Here is a 15627-nt window from a genome sequence, read left to right as displayed (position 1 = left end):
AGGAGGGGTGGTGGGAGGAGGAGGGTTGAGGCAGTGTTCTAGAAGGAGGAACCGAAGGCTGTCACTATAGGAGCACAACAGACCCACACGACCGCACCTTCCCTGTTCCCATCATGCCTGCTGCCACTCTCGCTTTCAGACAGGTCTGGGGTAGGGGAGGCAGCGAGGGGTGGCTAGGGGCACCACCGCACACAACCGTCACCTCACACCAGACGTCAGGTGACAAGTCACCTGCATCTTGGATGATCAGGTACTACACCAAACAGTAGATCAAACAATCACGTTTACAGTCAGAGGCAAAGGGTTCAGACCACTTCAGAAGTAAACTCCAGTAAGACCCAAGGCCCAACTTAGTATTTTTAAATTACTCAACAATATCAGAACATCCCTGGGTTTCCCCCCACATACACACACATGTGTCAGCTGCCTGCCAACTGCAGTCCTAACAGCACTAATGGCACAACAAGGAATACTGGGTCAACTAGGCTGCCCTACATACCACTGTTATCACCATTCACTAGCAACATTGTGGTTTAAGTTCCAGATAAAGTTTATGTTCTGGAGTGCTGTAGTCTCCTCTGAGATGCCTTGAGGACAGAAACTGTTTCTGAACGTGTCGTACTTTACAGATCTAGGATCCAAATTCACCATGAGTCTGCCATGATGTCCATAACAGTCCCTCTTGCTCAGTGGAACCCAGAAGGATATGTGACCCCCTGGTTAAGTACGGTGCTGTTCTTTCAGCACCCCGACTCCACGGGCGCTCAAATGACTTTAAATAACCTTCATCAGGTTCTGTTGCCTTCGTCTAGTAGTCCTCCTCTGGTCTTATTCTAACAAATAGAAGATGATCACTTATCACAATGGTGCTTGTTTAGTGAAGTTAGATCAAAGCTGAATCAATGTCTCGCAAGATCACATAATGATTCATTCGTATTTTACATAACAGAACCAAATATAATAGCATATACTGTAGCATAGTAGGTCTTTAATAAATCCTACCAAAAACACCCACCTCAGTCATCTCTTATCTGAAGCTATATCGTTTTTAAAAATCCTCATGCGCCAAAACTCAACCGCACTGCCACTAGGCAGGATATATGTGTTGATTGAAACAGAAAGGCTACTAGTTAGTTAACACCATCTGCTCGAATTCCTTCACAGAAAAGTATTTCAAGTAGATCTAAATGCATATTCCCATGAAAATGATTGAGATCAAATGATTGGCATGCAAACGCAGTTTGGATGTTTCACCGGTTAAATGTGAAGAATTATTCTTCACAATTGACCGTGATGATGGCCTATTTTGAAATAAGGTATGCCATAACTTGGTGTTTCAGGGTATTAAAAATAGAACATGTTCTTGAAACAATATGTGTGGGCATAGACAGACGTTGCAATTGGAGGATGCATTTTATGCATAGGCCTATCGTACAATGATATTCAATTGGGTATCGACAGAAATTATGATTGTGAAATTATGACATCATAAAAACAAATGTTGCACTCCCACACCTAAAAAAATTGCAATACACCACTGGAGTTTAAGGGAAGTTGGCGGGTACACAGCGCACTGCTCGGATGCTGGGATTATTTTGGACGAATGCGAAAAGGTAACCTACTTTCTGTGTGACAATCAGATAAAAACATCATGACAGGTGGTGTTCATGCCACATTAAAAAGTCATCCATTTTTACTGTAAAATAAAAAGTGGTTCCGTGAGGTCCTGTGAAAAAAAGGTACCGTGAAAAAACGTGACCCCTTATGGAAATCAGATGCCCAAAACAACGGATTGGTTTTGTGTGAAGCTCACCTTTAAATGGGCTCTCCAGATGATATTGAACCTTGCATTTCAGACACTTGGAGTGAGTGACAAACATTAAAATCATGAAACATGATGTAGTAACACAGGCCTCAAATTCAGACTTCAACTGTAGGCCTAAATGCAGTTCTGTAGTTCTCTAAAGTTGTCCCTATCCCGTGTCCCAGGCTGTCCTACGTGACACACAAAAGGTCACGCTAATACTAAGAAATAAAAGTAGTGTTACAATGAATTACCATAAATTCCTCTCAGAGTGGCTAAATGATGATATGTTGTTGTTGCAACCGCACTTGATAATTGAAGCAGTCAATCAAACCAGGGGTGTTTCCAGACAGAAATATGAACTGGGTGTTCGCCAACAGCCAGCTTACTTCAGGAACAAATAGAATTCATGTCATGTAATTCAACCCACTGAAACCTCGAACCATCACTCCAACAATGGTGGAGGTACAGGACCTAGCTGATCATGATTAGAAAATGATTGGTGGTTGGTGATAAATGCAAGAGAGGTGATATATCCGTAGCATGCTCTGTTTTGATTTTTCAGAGATTATTAAACATGATTATGATGATGTAAATGCATGCATAAAGATGTTTACAGCCAGAATCCTCCAAATTGAATGTGATGACTGAACCAACAGCCTAAAGAGGCTGTGAAGATTGAACGGCCCAGTTCGTCGGACAGGGCCCACAGTAACTCTTTCATCACAGCATGTTTGCTTTCTCTCTCTTCTCTCTCTGCTCCATCTATCTACTCTGCATCACTTTTGACCTAGAAAAGGGCCAGCGTGAGGAAGAAGAGTGGAGGAGGAGGAGGGGGAAGAAAAGGAGGAGGAGGAGGATGAAGAAGAAGAGGAGAATGAGGATGATGAATAAGAGGAGTAGGATGAGGAAGAAGAAGAGGAGGAAAAAGAGGAGGAAAAGGAGGATGGGGAAGAAGAGAAAGAGGATGAGTAAGAGAGGGGTGAGGATGAAGAGAAAGAAGAGGAGGAAGATGAGGAAGAAGAGGAGAAGGAGGATGAGGAAGAAGAGGAGGAGGATGAAGAAGAGGATGATGAAGAAGAGCTGTAGGAGGATGAGGAAGAAAAGGTGGAGGAGGGGGATGAGGAAGAAAAGGATGAGAAGGAGGATGAGGAAGAAGAGGATGAGATGGAGGATGAGGAAGAAGGGGAGAAAGATGAAGAGAAAGAAGAGGAGAATGAGGAGGAAGAAAAGGAGAATGAGGAGGAAGAAAAGGAGGATGAGGAATAAGAGGAGGAGGATGAGGAAGAAGAGGAGGAGGATGAGGAAGAAGAGGAGGAGAATGATGATGAGGAAGAGGAGGAGGATGAAGAAGAGGAGGAGAAGGAGGATGAGGAAGAAGAGGTGGAGGAGGATGAGGAAGAAGAGGATGAGAAGGAGGATGAGGAAGAAGCGGATGAGGAGGTTGAGGAAGAAGAGGAGGAGCAACAGGAGAAAGATGACAAGCAGGAGGAGAATAGAGATCAGCTGAGCAGCATTGGTAGTAGAAGTAGGGTTAGAGGCGTCATGCCCATAGGGGCCACAGGGACAAATGTTTAATGGCATTTGTATTTATTTTCTTCTCTGTAATACTCCTAGCCACCTAGCAACTTTATGAAGTTGTATTTAGCCCAGATAGGTTCCTAATCACCTAACCTCACATAACTAGCTGCCAAGAAGACATTTCAGGCTGTCAATCAAGTTAGAGTAGCTAGCTTGTCTAACTATCTAGGCTGGCACGCCTGCTGGCAAGGTTGGTAGACTTTAGAAAAGCAAGCAATTACTGAATAAGACTCACATTCCTTTCAAACTTTTACCCTGGACCACCTCTAGCCATCCTCACGTACGTTGTGCGCCTCAGAGCTTGGGGGTGCATGATGCCCCTGAGTAGGTTAACTGTTCACAGAGATCAAAACTCAAAAGGTGGTGGGTTTGTCCCCAGTAGGATATGATGTCAGTGGCGGCCAGTCAAGGGTTTACCAAAATGTAACTTGTGGTCTCCTGTCTGATTGGTCAGGAGAAGCTCAATGTTTTCCTCTGTCAGTCCACCTCTCCTTCACAATGCTGCTTCAGTCCCAGCTATCTGATCATCTTAGCCACCCACAGTGGGCCACATGTGGCAGGCCGGACACAGGTAATCAGGACAGTCAGAATGGGGACTGGGACGGACTGCTACTCCTCAACTCAGAGACTGTAAAGTAGGGTTGCACTCTGTACAAGCACTTGGTGACAACTGCTGATGTAGGCTAAAAGGGGTTTTATAAACATATTGTATTCATTGATTGATAGTGTAATGGAAGTGGTTCTGCACTTGCATGATGAGTTACCTTGCATGAGATGCAAAGACTTGCGTTAGCTTCCCTGAGTTAATGCACAGGCTTCAGCTCAGTGGGCTAACAGATTATAGTGGTGCGCAGGAGACCCAGGTTCAATCCCCAGTTGGTTACATTAGCATCTCCTATTGTCAAGCACTACTGGGGTAGAACTCAATCTGTTGACGGTTGAGCGAGTGAAAGGTACATGTTTAGAGTAGCAAGAAAACAACTTATCATATGCATCCTATTTGAGCTAATTCAGACAACCAATGTTATCCTATTTCTTAAACCTCCTCACTTAGCCACTCAAGGAGCGCCACCAACTAACTCTCTGTCAAACCGGTTGATGGCGAAACCACTGTTTTGTTGTGGTGCACCGTTGTCATGGAGATGACCCCCCATGTGTTGCTCCCGAGCTGAGAAGAAGAACCAGAAGGCCATACAGCAGAGTTCCTCTCTAATCTGCCCCCCACTGGAGTGTGTCAGTAATCAGGAATGCATCCTAAGTAAAGCACTGTTCCAAGGCCAAGAAAAAAGATCCCAACTAGAAGTGTAGGTGTCTCCGCAGGCCACTGTGGTGAGTGTCTCTCTGTAATCCAAAAACAACGATGGACAGAAGACCAAAAAGCTATGACAACAAGACCGGAGAGGAATGAGGCTTTGAGCTTTGATACATCTCCATACATTTTAATACCCTCTGGATCATATCAAATCCAACTGAGAGACATATAGGCCTGGTGTTGCATTGTGGGAGATTGAGTGGCCACTTTGTACTGTAAACCAGATGAAGTCCAGAGGTTCAGCTGCTCTTCTCAACAGTGGGATGGCTTTCAACTTTTCCTAAGACCCCTGAGCTCCCAAACAACAGGGGAACAAAACACAACTATCCTCTCCTTTGAACACACAGCGACATTGGACCCTAATTGAGAAAAAAATAATAATCTCATGAGGACTCAAAAATCACATGACAATGTTGTCTGATCCTCTGTGACAAAAGCTACTGAGCTGTAGCCCGGCAGGACATGGCCCAGTTTACTGGCCGCAGACTATGGGATGACCCACCTGTGGATGGTTCACATGACTGGTAGCACTAAGTACTGCAAGGCAGGGCCGTTCATACTTGACTTAACTTCAAAGATGTTGGCAATTCCATTTTGAGTCTGTAGACTTAACTAATTGGTGAACTAGGATTGGATGGTGAGGGGAGAGTAATAGCAAGGAGATGGCCGCACACACACACACACACATATACAAAATGGGGTCTGATGCGTCTCAACTGTGTCCTACAGTTGAAGTCGGAAGTTGACATAAACTTAGGTTGTAGTCATTAAAACTTGTTTTTCAACCCCTCCACAAATGTATTGTTAACAAACTATAGTTTTGGCAAGTCGATTAGGACATCTACTTTGTGCATGACACAAGTCATTTTTCCAACAATTGTTTACAGACAGATTATTTCACTTATAATTGTCACGACACAGTCACTAAGTTGACTGTGCCTTTAAACATATTGGAAAATTCCAGAAAATGATGACATTAGAAGCTTCTGATAGGCTACTTGACATAATTTGAGTCAATTGGAGGTGTACCTGTGGATGTATTTCAAGGCCTACCTTTTTGCTTTACATCATGGGAAAATCAAAAGAAATCAGCCAAGACCTCAGAAAAAGAATTGTAGACCTCTACAAGACTGGTTCATCCATGGGAGCAATTTCCAAATGCCTGAAGGTACCACGTTCATCTGTACAGACAATAGTACACAAGTATAAACACCATGGGACCACACAGCCGTCATACCGCTCAGGAAGGAGACGCGTTCTGTCTCCTAGAGATGAACGTATTTTGGTGAGAAAAGTGCAAAACAATCCCAGAACAACAGCAAAGGACCTTGTAAAGATCCTGGAGGAAACAGGTACAAAAGTATCTATATCCACAGTAAAACGAGTCCTATATCGACATAACCTGAAAGGCCGCTAAGCAAGGAAGAAGCCACTGCTCCAAAACTGCCCCAAAAAAGCCTGACTACAGTTTGCAACTACACATGGGGACAAAGATTGTACTCTTTGGAGAAATGTCCTCTGGTCTGATGAAACAAAAATAGAACTGTTTGGCCATAACGGCCATCGTTATGTTTGGAGGAAAAAGGGAGAGGCTTTCAAGCCGAAAAACACCATCCCAACCCGTGAAGCATGGGGGTGGCAGCATCATGTTGTGGGGGTGCTTTGCTGCAGGAGGGACTGGTGCACTTCACAAAATAGATGGCATCATGAGGAAAGAAAAATATGTGGATATATTGAACCAACATCTCAAGACATCAGTCAGGAAGTTAAAGCTTGTTCGCAAATGGGTCTTCCAAATGGACAATGACCCCAAGCATACTTCCAAAGTTGTGGCAAAATGGCTTAAGGACAACAAAGTCAAGTAATTGGAGTGGCCATCACAAAACCCTGACCTCAATCCTATAGACAATTTGTGGGTAGAACTGAAAAAGCGTGTGCGAGAAAGGAGGCCGACAAACCTGATTCAGTTACACCAGCTCTGTCAGGAGGAATGGGCAAAAATCACCCAACTTATTGTGGGAAGCTTTTGGAAGGCTACCAGAAATGTTTGACCCAAGTTAAACAATTTAAAGGCAATGCTACCAAATATTAATTGAGTGAATGTAAACTTCTGACCCACTGGGAATGTGATGAAAGAAATAAAAGCTGAAATAAATCATTCTCTCAACTATTATTCTGACATTTCACATTCTTAAAATAAAGTGGAGATCCTAACTGACCTAAAACAGGGAATTTTTACTAGGATTAAATGTCAGGGTTTAAATGTATTTGGCTAAGGTGTATGCAAACTTCCGACTTCAACTGTACATGGGAGAGAAGACAATGGTGTGTCTGTATTCACTGTGGTTCTGAGCACCTCAGGAACAGGGAAATGGGGAAACAGGGCTGCTGGATGCGGCCGGCGTGGTGAGCCCACTGTGGAACCCCCACCACTGGAGAAGGGCTCTCCTCAGACCTGTATTGTGTCAAGGAGAGTACCGCTGACCACACGCACAGTTCCCCTTCCCTGTGATTCAAGCTTTGAAGCCTCCCGGGAAGCCACAATAATAATGTGCATTGTTGTACAGTAACCATTGTCGGTGTGTGTGTGTGTGTGTGTCCTGTCTGTCTGTCTCTCTGTCTGTCTGTGTCTACAAATCATTGTGTTCTTCAAATAGTACTCTAATGTGCTAAGTATATGCTCCTCATCAAACAGGGGATTAGTGTACACATTTAGTGTAACTAGCATATCATTACAACAGAAGTATACAGGAATTGGCACATCACCATCTTTGAAACACAAAGATGTCAAACCTGAATGTAAAACTTACTCAAGCTACTCATCATCAACTTGTTAAACCATTCATTATCAGGTGACGGAAATGTCACACTTGACCCTCTCAAGGCAAGTTCAAAACTTCTGAACTTGACTGCTCAGTAGGGTGAATATGTCCACAACGTTGAAGACGGACATGTAACAGATAGAGCTAGCGGGACTCCTTATTACCTGACAGACAATCACATCTCTTCTACACCATGTGAGCTGCTCAGTAACATTGTCAAAATCAAATCAAACTTTGTCACCTTACCGTGAAATGCTTACATACAAGGCCTTAACCAACAGTGTAGACCTTACCGTGAAATGCTTACATACAAGGCCTTAACCAACAGTGTAGACCTTACCGTGAAATGCTTACATACAAGGCCTTAACCAACAGTGTAGACCTTACCGTGAAATGCTTACATACAAGGCCTTAACCAACAGTGTAGACCTTACCGTGAAATGCTTACATACAAGCCCTTAACCAACAGTGTAGACCTTACCGTGAAATGCTTACATACAAGGCCTTAACCAACAGTGTAGACCTTACCGTGAAATGCTTACATACAAGCCCTTAACCAACAGTGTAGACCTTACCGTGAAATGCTTACATACAAGCCCTTAACCAACAGTGTAGACCTTACTGTGAAATGCTTACATACAAGCCCTTAACCAACAGTGCAGTTCAAGAAAGAGTTGAGAAAATATTTACCAAATAAACTAAAGTAAAAATGATTTAAAAAAAGTAACACAATAAAATAACAATAACAAGGCTATATACAGGCGGTGCCGGAACCGAGTCAACGTGCGGGGGTACAGGTTAGTTGAGGTCATTTGTACATGTAGGTAGGGGTGAAGTGACTATGCTTCAATAATAAACAGCGAGTAGCAGCAGTGTACAAAATAAATGGGCGGGGGGGGGGGGGGGGGGGGGGGGGCGGTAGCAGCAATGTAAATATTCCGGTAGCCAATGGATTAATTGTTCAGCAGTCTTACGGCTTTGGGGTAGAAACTGTTAAGGAGCATTTTAGTGTTAAACTTCTCGCTCCGGTACAGCTTGCCGTGCGGTAGCAGAAATAACAGTCTATGACTAGGGTGGCTGGAGCTGCTGACAAAGCTGCTGGTATAGAGGTCCTGGATGGCAGGAAGCTTGGCCCCAGTGATGTACTGGCGCCTCATGTAGCGCCTTATGGTCAGATGCCAAGCATTTGCCATACCAGGCAGTGATGCAACCGGTCAGGATGCTCTCGATGGTGCAACTGTAGAACTTTATGAGGATCTGAGGAACCATGTCAAATCTTTTCAGTCTCCTGAGAGGGAAAAGGTCTTGTCGTGCCCTCTTCACAACTGTCCTGGTATGTTTGGACCATGATAATTTGTTGGTGATGTGGACACCAAGGAACTTGAAACACTCGACCTGCTCCACTACAGTCCCATCGATGTTAATGGGGGCCTTTTTGGCCCACCTTTTCCTGTAGTCCACAATCGTCTCCTTTGTCTTGCTCACGTTGAGGGAAAGGTTGTTGTCCTGGCATCACACTGCCAGGTCTCTGACCTCCTCCCCATAGGCTGTCTCATCGTTGTTGGTGATCAGGCCTACCTCTGTTGTGTCGTCAGCAAACGTAATCATGGTGTTGAAGTCATGTTTGGCCAGTTGTGGGTGAACAGGGAGCACAGGAGGGGACTAAGTACACACCCCTGAGGGGCCCCAGTGTTGAGGATCAGCACGGTCAGGATCAAGTCCAGGATCCAGTTGCAGAGGGAGGTGCTAGCTTAGTGATGAGCTTCGTGGGCACTATGGTGTTGAACGCTGAGCTGTAGTCAATTAACAGCATTCTCACATAGGTGTTCCTTTTGTTCAGGTGGGAAAGGGCAGTGTGGAGTGCAATTGAGATTGAGTCATCTGTGGATCTGTTGAGGCGGTATGCGAATTGGAGTGGGTCTAGGGAGGATGCTGTTGATGTGAGCCATGACCAGCCTTTCAAAGCACTTCATGGCTACTCGCCCAATGCTCTTAACTGCGAGGCTACCTGCACCTTTTTCAATTGCGTAACCTAATGAATAGATGAGGAGAGCTGGAGAGGAGGAGAGGTGGAGGTGGAGAGGAGGAGAGGTGGAGAGGTGGAGAGGAGGAGAGGTGGAGAGGTGGAGAGGAGGAGAGGAGGAGAGGAAGAGAGGTGGAGAGGAGGAGAGGTGTAGAGGAGGAGAGGTGGAGAGGTGAGAGTAAGAAAAGAGGAGAGGAGGAGAGGTGGAGAGGTATAGAGGTAGAGAGGAGGAGAGGTGGAGAGGAGGAGAGGTGGAGAGGTGGAGAGGTAGAGAGGAGGAGAGGAGAGGAGGAGAGGTGGAGAGGAGGAGAGGTGGAGAGGATGAGAGGTGGAGTGGAGGAGGAGAGGAGGAGAGGTGGAGTGCTGACTCCTCCTGCTGTCACTCCTCTAACAGACTGCAGTGTCTGGGATGTGCAGTCTGATACACTGTATGGTACATTGTTGTACGTGCATGTGTGTATGTGTGTTTCTCCGTGTGGTTCTGTGTGTGTCTGTGCTGACGGGGGCCGGACCAACATACGCCCGCAGGCGAACACACACACTCATGTCCTCACTCGCTGCAGCCTGTCATTACTCCTGTCACGTAGCCACCTCCGCAGTGAGCCCCCACAAGTCTCGACAGCCATCGGCACACACCTGGAGGGCCAAGCACCCCGTTCCCAGCCTGCTCCTTTACACACATACACACAGACACACACACACACATGCTCACAAACTCCTATTCATATCCTGAAGCCTCAGTCCCTTCCTCGCCACCTCTCAAGGTATGTTTTGCTTTTTTCTCTCTCCTCAACCGCAAAATGCTTTAGTGTTATTTAATTGATTTCCTTTGTTATTATTCTCCATTCCTGAAGAGTGAAGCAGAAGTAGGACTCAGAGCCAGACTGGCAGCTGCAGGGCAGACTAGCAGGAGAGAGCAGGCCGCTCCTGTAGGCGTACTGAAAGGCACAGCAGAGTACAGCACAGCAGAGTACAGCACATACAGCAAGGTACAATGCTAGGTACAATGCTAACTGTTAGATACAGTACATGTACTGTAGCTATGCTGCTGGAGGGCAGCATAGCTACTGGAGGGCAGGGCAGGCTGCTCCGGTAGGCCTATGTGGAAGGCACAGCAGAGTACAGCACAGCAGAGTACAGCACATACAGCAAGGTACAATGCTAACTGTTAGATACAGTACATGTACTGTAGCTATGCTGCTGGAGGGCAGGGCAGGCTGCTCCAGTAGGCCTATGTGGAAGGCACAGCAGAGTACAGCACAGCAGAGTACAGCACATACAGCAAGGTACAATGCTAACTGTTAGATACAGTACATGTACTGTAGCTATTCTGCTGGAGGGCAGGGCAGGCTGCTCCGGTAGGCCTATGTGGAAGGCACAGCAGAGTACAGCACAGCAGAGTACAGCACATACAGTAAGGTACAATGCTAACTGTTAGATACAGTACATGTACTGTAGCTATGCTGCTGGAGGGCAGGGCAGGCTGCTCCGGTAGGCCTATGTGGAAGGCACAGTACACTAACTACTAGAGAAATCAACCACATGGCAGGCAAAGTAGCTAAAGTGCAGGGAGATGAGAGATCCGGGCAGAGTGGTAGAGTTCAATTAACAAACCATAGAAACGTCTCCATGCACTTTATATCAAGGCAATTTTACACTTCTTTTCCAGATGTTGTACAGTACAGTAGGTAGGCTGGTGCAGGGAATGCCGGTTCACTAGACTGATGGGACGTCATAGTAGTTCCAGTAGTTTAACTTCTGAACCTGACTGCTCAGTAGGGTGAAATGTTCACAACGTTGAAGACGGACAAGTAACGAAAAAGCCAAACGTTGACCCAGAAAATATAAAAAACTATCGGCCTATATCGAATCACGCATTCCTCTCAAAACAAATGGAAAAAGCTGTTGGGTAGCAACTCACTGCCTTCCTGAAGACAAAGAATGTATACAAAACACTTCAGTTTGGTTTTAGACCCCATCACAGCACTCAGACTGCACTCGTGAAGGTGGTAAATTCCCTTTTAATGGCGTCAGACCGAGGCTCTGCATCTGTTCTCGTGCTCCTAGACCTTAGTGCTGCTTTTGATACCATCGATCACCACATTCTTTTGGAGAGATTGGAAACCCAAATTGGTCTACACGGACAAGTTCTGGCCTGGTTTAGATATTATCTGTCGGAAAGATATCAGTTTGTCTCTGTGGATGGTTTGTCCTATTCACTATATATTTGACCTCTTGGAGACGTCATTCGGAAACATAATGTTACCTTTCACTGCCATGCCGACAACACACAGCTGTACATTTCGATGAAACATGGTGAAGCCCCAAAATTGGCGGCAAATGTTTTACCTTTAAACTCGGACAAAACAGAGATGCTCGTTGGATCTGACAATTAATCTTGATGGTTGCACAGTCATTGCAAATGAAACTGTGACTTCGCCGTTACTCTGGACCCTGATATCTCTTTTGACGAACATATCAAGAATATTTCAAGGACAGCTTTTTTCCATCTTTCTAACATTGCAAAAATATGAACATTTCTGTCCAAAAATTATGCAGAAAAATGTATCCATGCTTTTGTCACTTTTAGATTAGACTACTGTAATGCTCTACTTTCTGGCTACTCGGATAAAACACTAAATATACTTCAGTTAGTGCTAAACATGGCTGCTAGAATCCTGACTAGAATTATATTACTCCAGTTCTAGCCTCTCTACACTGGCTTCCTGTTAGCAAGGGCTGATTTCAAGGTTTTACTGCTAATCTACAAAGCATTACATGGGCTTGCTCCTACCTATCTTTCCGATTTGGTTGCTGGTTATCAAGGGGCAAAGTATTGACACTTTTTTAAAATTACGAGACAAGCTTAAAATGTTCTTTAAGGTGGCAGGTAGCCTAGTGGTTAGTGTGTTGGACTAGTAACCAGAAAGTTGCAAGATCGAATCCCCGAGCTGACAAGGTAAAAATCTGTTGTTCTTCCCTGAACAAGGCAGTTAACCCACTGTTCCTAGGCCGTCATTGAAAATAATAATTTGTTCTTAACTGACTTGCCTGGTTAAATAAAGATAAAATAAAATATGTTTTCTTTACTGACCATAATTTTCACATGATGAAGAGTTTCTCACATGACTGGCCTATCTGGGTGATGTTTTTTCTCCCCTGAATGATCTGAATCTAGGATTACAGGGACTCTACGCAACTACAGTGCCTTGCGAAAGTATTCGGCCCCCTTGAACTTTGCGACCTTTTGCCACATTTCAGGCTTCAAACATAAAGATATAAAACTGTATTTTTGTTGTGAAGAATCAACAACAAGTGGGACACAATCATGAAGTGGAACGACATTTATTGGATATTTCAAACTTTTTTAACAAATCAAAAACTGAAAAATTGGGCGTGCAAAATTATTCAGCCCCTTTACTTTCAGTGCAGCAAACTCTCTCCAGAAGTTCAGTGAGGATCTCTGAATGATCCAATGTTGACCTAAATGACTAATGATGATAAATACAATCCACCTGTGTGTAATCAAGTCTCTGTATAAATGCACCTGCACTGTGATAGTCTCAGAGGTCCGTTAAAAGCGCAGAGAGCATCATGAAAAACAAGGAACACACCAGGCAGGTCCGAGATACTGTTGTGAAGAAGTTTAAAGCCGGATTTGGATACAAAAAGATTTCCCAAGCTTTAAACATCCCAAGGAGCACTGTGCAAGCGATAATATTTAAATAGAAGGAGTATCAGACCACTGCAAATCTACCAAGACCTGGCCGTCCCTCTAAACTTTCAGCTCATACAAGGAGAAGACTGATCAGAGATGCAGCCAAGAGGCCCATGATCACTCTGGATGAACTGCAGAGATCTACAGCTGAGGTGGGAGACTCTGTCCATAGGACAACAATCAGTCGTATATTGCACAAATCTGGCCTTTATGGAAGAGTGGCAAGAAGAAAGCCATTTCTTAAAGATATCCATAAAAAGTGTCGTTTAAAGTTTGCCACAAGCCACCTGGGAGACACACCAAACATGTGGAAGAAGGTGCTCTGGTCAGATGAAACCAAAATTGAACTTTTTGGCAACAATGCAAAACGTTATGTTTGGCATAAAAGCAACACAGCTGAACACACCATCCCCACTGTCAAACATGGTGGTGGCAGCATCATGGTTTGGGCCTGCTTTTCTTCAGCAGGGACAGGGAAGATGGTTAAAATTGATGGGGAGATGGATGGAGCCAAATACAGGACCATTCTGGAAGAAAACCTGATGGAGTCTGCAAAAGACCTGAGACTGGGACGGAGATTTGTCTTCCAACAAGACAATGATCCAAAACATAAAGCAAAATCTACAATGGAATGGTTCAAAAATAAACATATCCAGGTGTTAGAATGGCCAAGTCAAAGTCCAGTCCTTTCAAGCACACCCTTCTCATTAACCTGTGGTGAGTTATTCACCATTTTTGATGAACAAATAAGTTTTATATGTAAGATGGTTAAATAAAAAGCAACATTTTGATTCTTACTATTTGTGCCCTGGTCCTATAATAGCTCTTTGTCACTTCCCACGAGCCGGGTTGTGACAAAAACTCACACTCATTCTTATGTTTAATAAATGTATTGTATAGTGTGTGTGTGGCAGGCTTACAATGATGGCAAAAAACAACATTTGAGAGTGTGCTGACCCTGATGCTAGACGGGGTACGCAGCTGGAGGTTGAACGTTTGAAGAGGTACGGGACCTTTAAAAAGATTGGGAAGCACTGACCTAGAGCAGAGGGGAGAAGTATCCTCAATTAAAAGTTTGGTTAATTAGGTGGCAGATCAAGTTTGGTTAATTAGGTGGCAGACTATCTGCCAGTCTGTATCTGCCAGTCTGTATCTGCCAGTCTGTATCTGCCAGTCTGTATCTGCCAGTCTGTATGTGTCAGTCTGTATGTGTCAGTCTGTATGTGTCAGTCTGTATGTGCCAGTCTGTATGTGCCAGTCTGTATGTGCCAGTTTGTATGTGTCAGTCTGTATGTGTCAGTCTGTATCTGTCAGTCTGTATCTGCCAGTCTGTATCTGTCAGTCTGTTTCTGTCAGTCTGTTTCTGTCAGTCTGTATCTGCCAGTCTGTATGTGTCAGTCTGTATCTGCCAGTCTGTATCTGCCAATCCGTATGTGTCAGTCTGTATCTGCCAGTCTGTATCTGTCAGTCTGTATCTGCCAGTCTGTATCTGCCAGTCTGTATGGGTCAGTCTGTATCTGCCAGTCTGTATCTGCCAGTCTGTTTCTGTCAGTCTGTATCTGCCAGTCTGTATGTGTCAGTCTGTATATGCCAGTATGTATGTGTCAGTCTGTATCTGCCAGTCTGTATCTGCCAGTCTGTATGTGTCAGTCTGTATCTGCCAGTCTGTATCTGCCAATCCGTATGTGTCAGTCTGTATCTGCCAGTCTGTATCTGCCAATCTGTATGTGCCAATCTGTATCTGCCAGTCTGTATCTGCCAGTCTGTATGTGCCAGTCTGTATGTGTCAGTCTGTATGTGTCAGTCTGTATGTGTCAGTCTGTTTGTGTCAGTCTGTATGTGCCAGTCTGTATGTGCCAGTCTGTATGTGCCAGTCTGTATGTGTCAGTCTGTATGTGTCAGTCTGTATGTGTCAGTCTGTATGTGTTAGTCTGTATGTGCCAGTCTGTATGTGTCAGTCTGTATGTGTCAGTCTGTATGTGCCAGTCTGTATGTGTCAGTCTGTTGTGCCAGTCCGTATGTGCCAGTCCGTATGTGCCAGTCTGTATCTGCCAGTCTGTATCTGCCAGTCTGTATCTGCCAGTCCGTATGTGTCAGTCTGTATGTGTCAGTCTGTATGTGCCAGTCTGTATCTGCCAGTCTGTATGTGTCAGTCTGTATCTGCCAGTCCGTATGTGTCAGTCTGTATCTGCCAGTCTGTATGTGTCAGTCTGTATCTGCCAGTCTGTATGTGTCAGTCTGTATGTGTCAGTCTGTATCTGCCAGTCTGTATGTGTCAGTCGTTTTGGACACTACAGTTGAAATGGTTAACTTTGCTTAAACCAAGGCCCCTGAACTCTCATGTAATTTCTGGACTATGCAATGATA

The sequence above is a fragment of the Oncorhynchus clarkii genome, chromosome 12 (assembly GCF_045791955.1).
Source record: "Oncorhynchus clarkii lewisi isolate Uvic-CL-2024 chromosome 12, UVic_Ocla_1.0, whole genome shotgun sequence".
Lineage (NCBI taxonomy): Eukaryota > Metazoa > Chordata > Actinopteri > Salmoniformes > Salmonidae > Oncorhynchus > Oncorhynchus clarkii.
This window is presented reverse-complemented; position numbering follows the sequence as displayed.